The sequence below is a fragment of the Pinus tabuliformis genome, chromosome 8 (assembly GCF_031772625.1).
Source record: "Pinus tabuliformis cultivar Carrire ecotype Pingquan chromosome 8, CPIR1, whole genome shotgun sequence".
Classification (NCBI taxonomy): Eukaryota; Viridiplantae; Streptophyta; class Pinopsida; order Pinales; family Pinaceae; genus Pinus; species Pinus tabuliformis.
This window is the reverse complement of record NC_142294.1, coordinates 1,530,209,033-1,530,222,315: the sequence shown is the minus strand read 5'-3', so window position 1 is coordinate 1,530,222,315 and position 13,283 is coordinate 1,530,209,033. Positions and strand designations below refer to the sequence as shown.

The 13,283-nt window shown below is 39.4% G+C and overlaps 1 pseudogene; it reads right to left on the bottom strand.

The window, feature by feature from the left end:
- Window positions 1-12,061: 12,061 nt before the first annotated feature.
- LOC149241760 (pyrophosphate-energized vacuolar membrane proton pump 1 pseudogene) lies at window positions 12,062-12,823 on the bottom strand (annotated as a pseudogene).
- Window positions 12,824-13,283: the final 460 nt, after the last annotated feature.

Here is a 13,283-nt window from a genome sequence, read left to right as displayed (position 1 = left end):
TACTTAGAGAAATTTACAATTTTCAAAGAGAAATCCATATCCACACTTATTACTTTCATTTTCTTTTTACCCTTAAAGAACAATGTCTTGGTTTGATAGCCAATTTATGACACAGTCATTCACTTGATTTATGGCTTTGCTGAACAAGTTGGCTCGTGATGAGACCCCTTATCTTTTGATTGCAACAATCTTGAGTCATTGCCCTGTTGTGGTATGCAGTATTGGCAAAGTCAGCAAGCTATAATATCTATGATCATGATAAGTCGGCTCGTGATGAGACCTCTTACTCTTTAAGTTAAAGTGTATCTTTGGATCATTCTCTGAACGTTGAAGTTTCCTAGGTGGAGAGGAAGTCATTGTTTCCTTAAGACATCTCTGGATGACAATGGTAGAGTTTTTGGAAAGATCTTTTCTACAAAGAATCTTCATTTTTGTTATTGATACCTTTCATTGGACTGATATAAAACAATTTCCCACTAAAGGTCGTTTTTTGTCAAAATATACAAAGTTGAAACCAGTATCATTTCTAGGCCTAAAGTCTTTAACTGTATCTTTCAATAATAATGAACAATTTTCTAAAAGAATTCTATTTATACAAGTGAAAAAACAAAATCTAAAAGAGAATTTGTGTCTTTTTCATAAATCTCAAATGTAACCATTTACAACCGGTTTTATTATGGAAACAAAAACTAATCTACAAAATAGAAGAATGATCTCCTATGGAAAATATTGTTTGAGGATCTGTCCGTTAACAAGTAAAGAATCTCTTTTTCCTGTTAAATCATGTAACATAAAAGTGGACGGACCAATGACTTCTATGATTTGAAAAGGACCAAGCCACATTCTTTGAAATTTTGTATGTTTCCCTTTTTCCTCATGAGCCTTGTCCCATTTTAAAAGTAGATCTCCCATCTGAAAGTCTTTTCTGGATGTCATGTTTGAATCAAAAGAGGCTTTTACTAATGCTTGATGATGAGCATGAGTTATTTTGGCCTATTCTCATTGTTCTTCTAACTTAATCATTTCCAGCTGCCTTAGTTGTAAGAAAGAAATTGGTGCTTCATCAATATATTGAACTAAGGCCAAAGAGGGGATTGCTAAATGAGTTGGAAGAACCACTTCTTTCCCATAAACTAAATTAAAGGGAGAAGTTCCAATGGAGGCTTTCTACGTTATCCGATCTGCCCATAAAGCATATATTAAAGACTTGTGCCAATTTTTATGATTTTGGTCAATGGTTCGCTTAATAATTCTGATTAAGTTTTTATTTGTAGATTCAGCTAATCCATTCCCCTGTGGATAGTAATTGGCGGAGTATTTAAGCTTGAAACCCCTTTTGAGTGCAAATTCAGTCATTGCATTACCAGAAAAATATGATGCATTATCAAACATTAAAGTAGAAGGCAACCCAAACCTGGTGATTATGAACTAATCTATGAACTCGATGATATGTTCAGCATTAGCTGTCTTGAGTGGAACTGCTTCTACCCATTTAGTAAAGTAATCTGTTGCTGTAAGGATATATCTATGCAGTTTGGAAGAGTGAGGAACGATCTCACCTATAATGCCCAATCCCCACTGATCAAAAGGTTGCTTGATGTTAACTGGTTGTAGTGGCAAGGACGGTTTCTTTTGTCTCCCAGCAATGGTTTGACAGACTTCACATTTCCTCATGTAGTTATGTGAGTCTTTGAATAATGTGGGCCAATAATAGCCTGCGCGTAAGATTTTATGAGCAGTAGCGTCTCCAACATAATGTCCGCTTGCTGGCCCATCATAGAGTTCCTGCAAGACTTTTCCAGCATCAGATTTCTCAAGACATCTAAGAAGAACAAAATCATAATTTATTCTAAAAAGAACATTGTTCATGAGCTGATATTTTTTGGCTTTCAACCTTAGAGCTCTTTTCTTGGTATGATCAAGGTTTGAAGTAGCATATCCATTCTTTAGATAATAAATGATATCAGCGTATAATGACTCAACATCGTTTAGGCTTACCTCGTACATTTGTATCTCTGCAGATGGAATTTCGGACATAAGCGATGATCCGACCAGCATTTTGCAAAAGCCTTGACCTTTTACAATACTTGCTGGTTTGATTTCTACGTCATATTCCTGTAAGGCAGTAACCCAATTAGCTCTTTTCTCACCCACATCCTTCTGCACTAGAAGAGTTCTTACCACTGGAAATGGTACTATGATTTTTGTATGTGTTTTGAGTAAAAAGGGCCTGAAATATTTAATTGCTTTGAAAACAGCATAAGCTTGTTTCTCCACATCTGAATAATTTAACTCAGCCCCTTGTAAATTAGAACTGAAAAAAGAAATTGGGGCTTCTTCCTTTTCTTGATTTGCTTGAGTAAGTATGGCAACATATGATATATCAGAGGCAAATGTATATAAAATAAAAGGATCTGAAAAATTTGGAGTTGCTAAAGATGGAACATTAACAATTGCTTGTTTGATCAGATTGAATGCCTCATGTTCATCTTGGCCCCATTTAAAGTTTGAGTTCTTTTTAATCATTACTTGTAAAGGAGACACGATTCTTGAAAAATCTGGAAAAAATCTCTTTACAATGTTAATCTGGCCAAGAAAAGACTGCGTGGCTTTCTTGTTGTGAGGTAGGGGTATTGCGGAAATCTCCTTGATTCTGTCAGGATCAATTTGAATTCCAGATTTTGACACTATGAATCCGAGAAGTTTTCCTTCACTTAATGTGAAAAAGGATTTTTTCGAGTTAAGTGAAATTCCATACTTTTGACAACGTTGGAAGATCTGTTTTAAATCTCTAAGATGATTTTTTCATTTTTTGGAATACACAATTATATCATCCAAATAGATTACCACTAATTTATTAACTAAACCCTTGAACGTGATGTCCATGGCTCTCTGAAATGTAGCACCAGCGTTAATCAGACCAAATGGCATCTTTAGATATGCGTACGTGCCCCATTTAGTTCTGAACGTGGTTTTTAATTGATCATCGGGATGTACCAACACTTGATTGTATCCTGAGAATCCATCCAAGAATGACATTAATTCTGACCTCGTGACTGCCTGCAATATTTGTTCCATGGGAGGTAAAGGAAAATTGTCCTTTTAGCAGGCTTTGTTAATGTTTTGAAAGTCAATGCAAATTCTAATGTCTCTGTTTTTCTTTCTAATAGGGACCATATTGGAAACCCATTTAGAATGTCGAACGGGAAAAATTATTTTGGCTTTCAATAACTTATTTAGTTCAAATTTGATCTAGTTTTCTAGATGGATGGATCTTTCTCAACTTTTGTTCGACAGGTTTTTCATCGTCTATCATTGGAATAGTATGTTGGAAGATGGAGGTGTCGTATGTTTTGAGTTCATCGTAATTCCAAGCAAAGACACTTTTGTATTGTCTCAAGAGACGAATATACGCTAATTTTTCTTCAGGAGCTAGACCAAGGCCTAGATTGATATTCTGTGGTTTTGTATCAGTTCCTAGATTTACTAATTCATAGTTCAAAGTTGAACTTTGGAGTTTTGAATTGGTAGATCTTTTAAACCGATCTTTCAAATCATAAAGGTCTTCTAATTTGACTACCGACTTAGGTATGGCATTGTTAATGCTATCTTGTTGCAATTGTCGGTCATGTTGGTCTTCGTCAATTATTTGATTGGTGTAGGATCCTTCAGATGTGAGGAAACTCACGATATCAAGATCGTCGTTGAAAATCCTCCAATTGGTAATGTTATTAGGAATAGATGGTTTAAAAATTAATTCAATTGAAAATCTATCAGGGCTAAAATCTTCTAAAGGAATGAGCTTGGAAGCTACGTTAGCTAAGAGGTCTGCACTAGCATTCTGGAGTCTAGGAATTGATGAAATATTAAATGCTATGAAGTGTTCAGTCAAATCTTGAACTAAAGATTTGTAATGTTTTAAATGACCTAATAAACAATGTATAGTATTACATACCTATCTGATCACAATTCCGAATCTCCGAAAACTTGAAGGTATTTGACGTCTAATTCGATTGCTTTGTATAATCCTTGGACTAAAGCCTCGTATTCTGGTATTGTTGGTGCAATCAAATTCGAGTCTGCAAGTTAGCATAGTCTTATCTCCCTCTAGACTTATTAACACGCATCCTGCTCCTGCTCCTTCGTTAGACTTAGAACTGTCAAAAAATAATTTCCAAAACAAAGAGTTATTTATAGGACTATCTAAAAAATTAATACATTTAGAACTATCTGTTTGAGAGAAATTTTCTACTTGAGATAAAACAAAATGTTCTAAGTAAGGTGAAGTATGAGCATTAAAATTTCCTAGGAAAGAATCTACTAAATAGTTGCCAATGATGTTATTGTTGTATGCTATTGGTTCATTTTCTCCCTCCAGTTCTGTTACTATGTATTTCTGATGTCTTTCCCGTTCAACTTTATTTGATTTGGTTTACCATTGTAAGGGAGCCACATGTGTGACCAGTCAGTTGAAAAATATCCATGAAGTTTTTCTGACCAATCTCTGCTAAGAATTAAGCCATAAAATTCCGGAATATCAGCAACTAAAATGTCGATAACCTGACATACCTTTGGGTTGGATGACAACCTTATGGTAACCTGATTTAACTCGCCAATCACTTCAACTTGCGATCGATCTAATTGAACTATGCATACAACGACTTTTTGTGGTTGAACGTTCAATTTTGCACATATTGACTTTGGTAGAATATTCGATGAAGCTGTAGAATCCACTAAGCAATTATGCACATTTTATTGAAAATTTCATAAGTAAGAAGAAATGGGGGAGTATGAGATCTCGATCGTCCTCCAATTGAGGCGATATCATTTGGATCAACTTTATTAATCGCATTAGTCAGAGGTCTTCCCATGTCTTGGGAAGCTTGAGAGATTACAGCGGCGGGCAAAGGTGCAACTGGTACAACATGTAATTGTTTCAAAAGTATCTTTTGTTGGTGTTTTAACTTGCTCAACTCGTACAAAGTGATATTGGCCCTAGTCTTTTTCATGTCTTCTATGATATTATACTCCATTTCATCTGAAACGATCAGCGTTTTAGTTTGGAGTTGATGGGTCTGTTTGGACTAGGCTGGTTTGAGTCACTTTAGGTGTTGTTTTCTTGGCTGCAACTTTATCCTTAGTCATCGATCTTGCGCTATTTGGCTTAGGGGTAGGTTGAGGAGGATCAAGTTCATTTCTACTGTGAGTACTAAATGGGGATGCCTCTTGATCCTCTTCATCCGAGAGGATGAAATCCCACATACCTTGTGTTAAAATTGGCAACCAGGGCAAACATTCATGTGGGTCATCCTATTCGTGGCTAATAATATTTTTATTAGATTCCTCTCATCGAGAGGTGTAGGATTGATATAAAGATCATCCAATTCTGATAAGTATTCATGGAGATATGAATTTATTTTGATTATGGAATTATTATCAAGCCGACCTACAACTCATGTAGGCTCAGAAGCCCAACAGTCGCATCTATTCACCCACCAATGTTGTGTATAAATATAAGAGGACTTTTCCTCATTTAGACTCACTCATCCCATCACATCTCTCTCTCTCTACTGCGCAGATATGAGTCTCTTCTCTACTGCGTTGAAATGGGTCTCTCTCTCTCACACATGTGAAGTTGAAAGCTGTTGAATCTGAAGCTGCTGCAGAAGTAAAGATTGACTTGCGTGGCCTAGAAGATCTCCTCTTTGGAACTGCACTGTAGGTTCATCTGAACCTCCTTTGAAAGCCGCAACTTTTGGTGGTGGAATGAAGTCAATCCGATGAACAGTTTGCAAGATATCGACTGCCCTAGTTTGAAGCCAGAAATCGTTGAATCTGAAGCTGCAACTGCAGAAGTAAAGATTGACTTGCGTGGCCTAGAAGATCTCCTCTTTGGAACTACGCTGTAGGTTCATCTGAACCTCCTTGAAAGCCGCAACTTTTGGTGGTGGAATGAAGTCAATCCGACAAACGGTTTGCAAGATATCGACTGCCCTAGTTTGAAGTCGGAAACTGCTGAAACTGAAGCTGCAACTGCAGAATTAAATATTGAATTGCGTGGCCTAGAAGATCTCCTCATCTGAACTGCGCTATAGGTTCATTTGAACCTCCTCTAGAAGCCGAAACTTTTGGTGGTGGAATGAAGTTAATCCGACTGTCGGTTTGTGAGATATGGTCTGCCCTAGTTTGATAATGAAGCTGCTAATGCTGATGCTACTGATCTAGGGTTTGCTACTGCTGATATGAGTCAGATTTATTGTACTATTTCTCTCTGCTGAATTATTGAAGATAAAAGAAGATTTGATCAAAGGGTTTCCCCACACATTGTGGGGTTTGTCCCTGGCTAGCCGCCACATCTTGTGTCTCTTGTCTTGGCTTGTTTTCTGTCGATCATTTAATGTTCTATCTGCACTTTACTTTATGTACATGTGATTGCTAGTCGGTGGAATATAATAAGAAAAAGAAGTAAACTATTATAAGCATAGAACATACCATAACTTAACATGGTATCAGAGCTGAGGTGAAGACAAAGCCCAAGCAAGAGCAAGAGCAATCATTGAAGAGAAGATTGGCAAGGCTATCCTAAAAGAACTATGGGGTCCTCAACACTCTTTCCTGCCAAAGACAAGCTCTGTGAGAAAGTTGACTATCACGGATGGAAGATGTCTATCGATCTAACCCTTGAAGATCAAGGAGTGTTGGACCATGTAAGAGGCAATATTGTTGAGCCTTCATCAAATGCATCTGCTGCTGCCTGGAACAAATGGAAAAATGGAGAAGTCAAAACAAAGAAGATCATCCAGGACTCTATCGACAAGCGCTTGGTGGCCTACATCTCTGAACTGGACACCTCCAAGGAAATCTACGATAGACTGGTGAGTTTATTTAAAGTTAATGATGCAAATCAAGTTTTTTTTCTTAGAAATAAACTGAGGGAAATCAAGAAGGGTAAAGATGAAAGTATGCAAGCATACTTCTTAAGAATCACCGAGATCAAGAACGATCTCCTATCTATTGGGGAAACTATTACTGACAGAGAAATGGCACTCACAACTCTTGAAGGATTACCATCTGAATGGTATGTGTTCAGGACTACTCTTCTGAACTATAATGTAATTCCTGGTTTCGAGGAATTAATGGCTAGATGCATTCAAGAAGAAACAAGGGAAGAAGTGTAAGAAATGCCCATGCCTAAAGGTCCTCCTGCTGCCTTTTCTTTTCATGCAAAGAAAAGAAACAATTCCAGGACTAAATCAAAAGGAAAGGCTGGACCTAAGGCTAGAAGAAAATGACGATGTTACATTTGCGATAAAGCATGTCACTATGCAAGGGAGTGCCCTAATAGAAAGGACTCACTCTAGGACGATGATCAAAATCCCTCTGATGGCAATCAAAGGAATGACAAATTCAACAGCAAAGGTAAGAGGAGAGCTGGGAATCAAGGAAGAGGACAAGCATTCAAGAAGGCCAGAAATTCCAGGATGTATTAAATGCACCTAACCTCAAAAAGAACCTAGTGTCAACCTCGGGAACGGAAGACAAAGGCTACAAGGTAACCTTCAGCGATGGCAAGGTATGTATATGGAAAAATAATGTTAAAGATGCCTTTACTATTGGGTTTAGTGATTCATTATATCAGGTCGATGGAAGTCTGCTAGGTGTCATGTCTTATGACACATCTCTTTAGTCCGGACTTTGGCGTCGAAGGTTTGCCCACCTTCATTACAAAGCTCTACCCGATGTAAGACAGATGGTAATAAGGATGCCCGAATTCCAAGTAGAGAAAGAAGGTGTATGTCCGGGATGTGCCAAAGGAAATCTCAAAAGGGGACCATTCCCCTCAAGCCAAAGCAAGACCTCTGATATATTATAGTTGGTTCACTTAGGCATATCTGAGGCTAGCATTAAGAGGGAGACTACTACACCACGTACTCCTGAGCAGAATGGTGGAGCGGGAAGGAAGAACCACACGATGATGGAAGCTGTCCAGGCCATGCTACATGATCAAAGACTTCCAAAGTTTCTATGGGCTGAAACTACAATCACCGTCGTATATGTACAAAATCGATGCCCTCATCAAGCATTGGGTTCCAAGACTCCTGAAGAAAAGTTCACCGCAAGGTGAATAATCTTCCGACTTTGAGGAGCTCTCAACAAGCCGACACCAGGGAACCGAAAGAAAAGGATGATAAAATAATGCTTGATGTAGAAGAACCCATGGATCCGATTGATCCTCCTCCACATGAACCTTCCTCTTCTAGGAAGAGGCCTTCATGGCTTAGGGGGCTACTTGATGATGCTGAAGGACATGCTGCACCCTGAGGAACCTTTTGTGAAAGTAAGAAACCTAATAGGTATCAGGGATACCTGACCATCATGAGCACGATCATACAAAATGAGCCTTCGTCATTCTCAAATGCCGTCAAGCATAAAGTATGGAAGGATGCTATGACCGTAGAATATGAGTCTATTATGGAGAATGATGTCTGGGAAGTAGTTCCCAGACCCTGGACAAGACAATTGTTACTTCAAAATGGCTTTACAAGATAAAGCATTCAGCAAATGGAAGTATGGAAAAGTATAAGGTTCATTTTGTTGCTCATGGTTTATCCCAGAAGGGAGGTATAGTCTATGATATTTTCACCTGTTGCCAGATATACGACCATCCGCTTGATCATAGCCCTTGTGGCTTCACAAGGATGGAACCTACATCAAATGGATGTTAAGACTGCGTTCTTGCATGGTTCTATCAAAGAAGAGGTCTATGTGGAGCAACTTGACGGATTTGAGATTTATGATTGAAAATCTCATGTATGCAGGTTGAAGAAGGCTACCTATGGGCTGAGGCAAGCACCCCGAGCATGGTATGAGAGGATCGATAGCTAATTGATGAAGCTGGGATTCACTAGGAGTGAAGCTGATCCTAACCTTTACTTTAAGGTTGAAGATGAAAAGCCTCTCATACTGGTATTGTATGTGGATGACCTCTTTCTAACAGGTGCAGACCCTCTCATTCACAAATGTAAGAGGGAGATGGTTTCTGAGTTTGAAATGAGGGACCAAGGACTTGAAGTGTGGCAGAAGCCAAGGGAAATTTTCCTATCTCAAGGAAAATATGTGGTAAATATATTGGAAATATTCGGTATGATGGACTGCAAGCCTGTGACTACCTCGAGGATCTTAACTTTTAGAAGTTATATGGTAGTAATGTCAGACCAGATTTGGGAAATGCCTCTGAGTTTCATAAATTCATTCGCATTGATGTTCTTGGTGAACCTCCTTCCGAACATATTTTTTGTAGTTAGCATTGTGAGCTCATATTTGGTTGAGCCTCACTGGATTGATGCCAGGAATCTTCTGAGATGTCTTCAGGACACAATCTCTCATGGATTAAGATACACTGCCGGAGATGTGAGACTGCTTGGATATACTGATGTTGATTGAGAAAGCAGTGTGTGGTGAGCTCCAGTATTGTAACAATAATGCTACAACTCCTGGGGCCTCCTATCTCTAATTTTATCAACCCGGTAGTTCGTACAAACTTGGAAGCGACGGTGCTGTATACACAAGTACTAGCTCTTGTCGCAGCTGTCACTTGGTCAGCTGGAACAAGTCCGCTAGGGCTCAAGCCAACTTCTATATGCTCTCAGAAGAAGCTTGCTAAATGATGGACGAAAGCTATCTCAAAGAAAACCAATCTACTTGGCAAAAATGAACTGAAAGCCAACCAAAGCATGGAAACCCTAGTAAACCCTAATTTTACCAGCTAATCTAACTAATGCGAAAATGAAGATGCAAACTTATGAGAAAGGGTGCCATCACTTCTATGATGATCAAATGCATGTGTCTATACTGCCTTTAACTAGAGAAAACATCTTTTTGTATTTTGGACTAATTTATGAGAATTGTCATGCAAGAGCTCTTAACTAGTTTTCCACTGTGCAGGAATGAATCACAGGATGAAAATGCTTTGAGGGAGGTTTGGAAGGTTCATTAAGGGTTTAAGGGATCCCTGGCATTCTTTCAGAGAGTTCCACAAGGTCTGGATGCTATGCAATTGAGGTTATGGACTTCTACAGGAAGTCTGCAGGGGATTCTACAGGAAGTTTCGGGATTTCTATAGGAAGGTCTGTGGTTGGAGTTTTGGCTGATGGAGGAGTGGAGGAAGTGTATGGGTGAATAGGTAGGATGGAAATGAGGTGGTAATAGCTCAGCAACAGTGAGGTGAGGAGATGAGGGTGAGTGTAGAGGCAGATTTGTCTTAGAGGAAATAGAGGGAAGGGAAGGCAAAAAACAGGGGATATGAGCAGTGGGGTAGTTGAGGAACAAAGGGCTTCGTTGGAGGATGGATAGTTGGTCTGGGCACGGTTCGGGAAGGTAGGAGAACGATGGAGTAGCGTTGCACGGTGGAAATGAGACAAATCATCCAAATCCTGCAAGTAAAAGTTATTAACTTATGCCAACAGCTTATTTAAACCAATGAACAGCAATGTATTCGTGAAGGAAACTGATATATGGTACTGAAGTAATGAAGCATTCCAAGAAATTGACATTCATGGACACTTCTATCAATCACCAAGACTGCGTTCAAGAGAGCATTAACATGTAAGCAAACGTTTTTGAATGGGCAGCACAGTCTGCGATCCCTGCCTCTAGAAAGAGATGGATCATGAGCATACAGTCAGCCTGTTCTTTTTTTAACTGTTATTCACTCTAATCTACTCAGCCTACTTCCAAACAACTGCAGCAATTCTAACTGATAAAACCAATATGTTTAACTTCTACAGGAAATCCAAATCAGCAACTGTTTAACCACTACAGGAAATCTAAATCAGCAGCTATACTCGAATGCATGTAAAGGAAAATGGAAACGAAATGCTAAAGGAACAATATTGATACAAAGGAAGGAGGCCTGAGCTCTCAGGTTGGGCCCAACCCCGAGAGCTTTAGGCTCCTTTAAAAACTCAGAATTTGATCCAAAACTGCTTGCTTTTATTCATAATCAAAAGTCTAATTTCATGCCAAAACTGGCTTACAAAGAGCAAAAACCAAATTGACTAACTAGCTAACCCAAAAATGACTAACTCCAATGAGGTCTTAAGCCCTCTTATTTATACAATTTGAGGACCCAACAGTCCTCCTAAAATTTAGGGACTTGGCTGCCCAAGACTTGTAGTTAACAGCAGTCCAACTTGACTTGCTTGGCTGCCCTTGAGCTCATTGATTTGGTGGCCTTTGAACTCCGAGCTGATGGTGGAGAATTCGAGGTAAGGGCCCATAAATGAGGGGGACACCTTCCTGCAAATCCTCTAGCTTGTTCTCCCACGAATTTGGCTGCCAAGTGCTCATTAAGACCTTCAATTTTGTCTCCAAGTTGACCAAAAAGGCTACACAAAGCACCCATTAGACTTGTTGGCATAATGACTAACCAAATTCACTCTATTAACATAAAAATAATCAAAAACATGCAATAAACAAATGAGAATGGTGGACTAAGCCAAATTAGGAGGTTGAATGAGCCCAAATAATTGTACATTTTTGGGGCTCATCATCACCCCCCTACTGAAAGTGTTGCTCATCCTCTGAGCAACCAAATCTCTCCCCTTGTCTTTGATGGCCCTGGTGACTTCCTTGGCTAGCATCTCGGCCGATTTCTCCTTTGGCTTCCCGCTTTTCAAACTTTCCTGTAGAAACTGTTCGCTGGCTTCCTGTAGAAACAGTCTCTGTCTTCCTGTAGAAACAGTCTGCTAGCTTCCTGTAGAAACAGTCTGCTAGCTTCCTGTAGAACCAATTTCACTGATTTTACTTGCTTGGCTGGGGGTGCCTTCTCCTTGAACTGCGCTGCCTGAAAGCTGACGAATCCAACACAAATGGCAAGTCTAATGTATTAGAAAAGCACACACGTACAATGAACTGCCCGAGAATAGATATTGCATGCCAAAGCTGGATGGGAAAAAGTGTTTCCAGGCCTTTAAATCACTGTTTTTCCATTGGTTAACCTTGATTCACGTTTCTGTTCCTGACATGACAATACTTTCCGACTGCGGCAGCTTTCTTTCCTTCATAAAATGCTTACTGCAATAGCAAATATGGGAATAATAACAGATTTGTATCCCAAAGCCAACCCAAATATAACATTAGTTGCTGCTCCAGTCTTGCATGAATCGGCAACATCTTGGATAGGGCTGTAAGCATTACTAGTGTAGTACTCAGTGACAAAACCAATAACAAGGCCAGACCACAAACCAATAGCACCACAGAAGAAAAGCTCCCAGTTCTTTACAACCTTCTGGGCACCAAAATTGAAGATAGTGAAGGATGAAGGCAATGCAACTAGGCTTACAGCAACAATGCCAATAGTCATCACTACTGTGGAGATAATAAGTTGCTTTTTCAATGCAGGCTCAATTTCCTTCACAGCCTTGATCTCAAATATGTTAGTTGCAAACAGAGTTGTGATTAAGCAAGCAATGATACCCATTGAACTAATAATCAAGGGATAACACATGGCAGTAAGATCATGAGAGTTTCCAAATGATGATATGGATGCAACAACCAGAGCTGCACAGGAAGATTCAGCATAGGACCCAAATAGATCTGATCCCATACCAGCGATATCTCCAACATTGTCACCAACATTATCAGCAATGACAGCTGGGTTGCGTGGATCGTCTTCAGGAATGTTCCTCTCAACCTTGCCAACAAGAACAGCACCTACATCTGCTGCTTTGGTGTAAATACCACCACCTACGCTGCCAAACAGAGCCATGGAAGAACCGCCAAGACCATATTTGAAAATGTTGAAATAAGTTTTGCTAACCATTTCATATATTTTTCTCCAAGATGTTCTGCTAATTTTCGTTTATCTCCATCTTGAGACAAGACAAACAATAGTTCCACAGCATGAGCTCACATTTCGGAGTATGTAACTTCACAAAAAGGGAAGCAATACCTGAATTTGAATACACTTCGAGTGAATCATGTTGCAAGTGCAAGTTGACCAACAGCTGAGCGCTCAGATTTCTGCATGATTTTTGGAGTGAGGTGGCAGAGACATGTGTTGGCCATGCAGACAGTTAGGCTATCGTGAACTGCATGTTTTACTTATGAACCGTATGTTTTCTTCTTGATCCACTGCACTGGAGTTCAAGCAGCTGACACTAACTGTCCGTTTTTTGACTTTCACGTGCATGGCTGACCCCTGCATGCTGCGTGAATTGCTAGAGAACTGGACATCAAGTGAACCTTCCTAAATTCATGGCTTAATTCCATCACTCCATTCG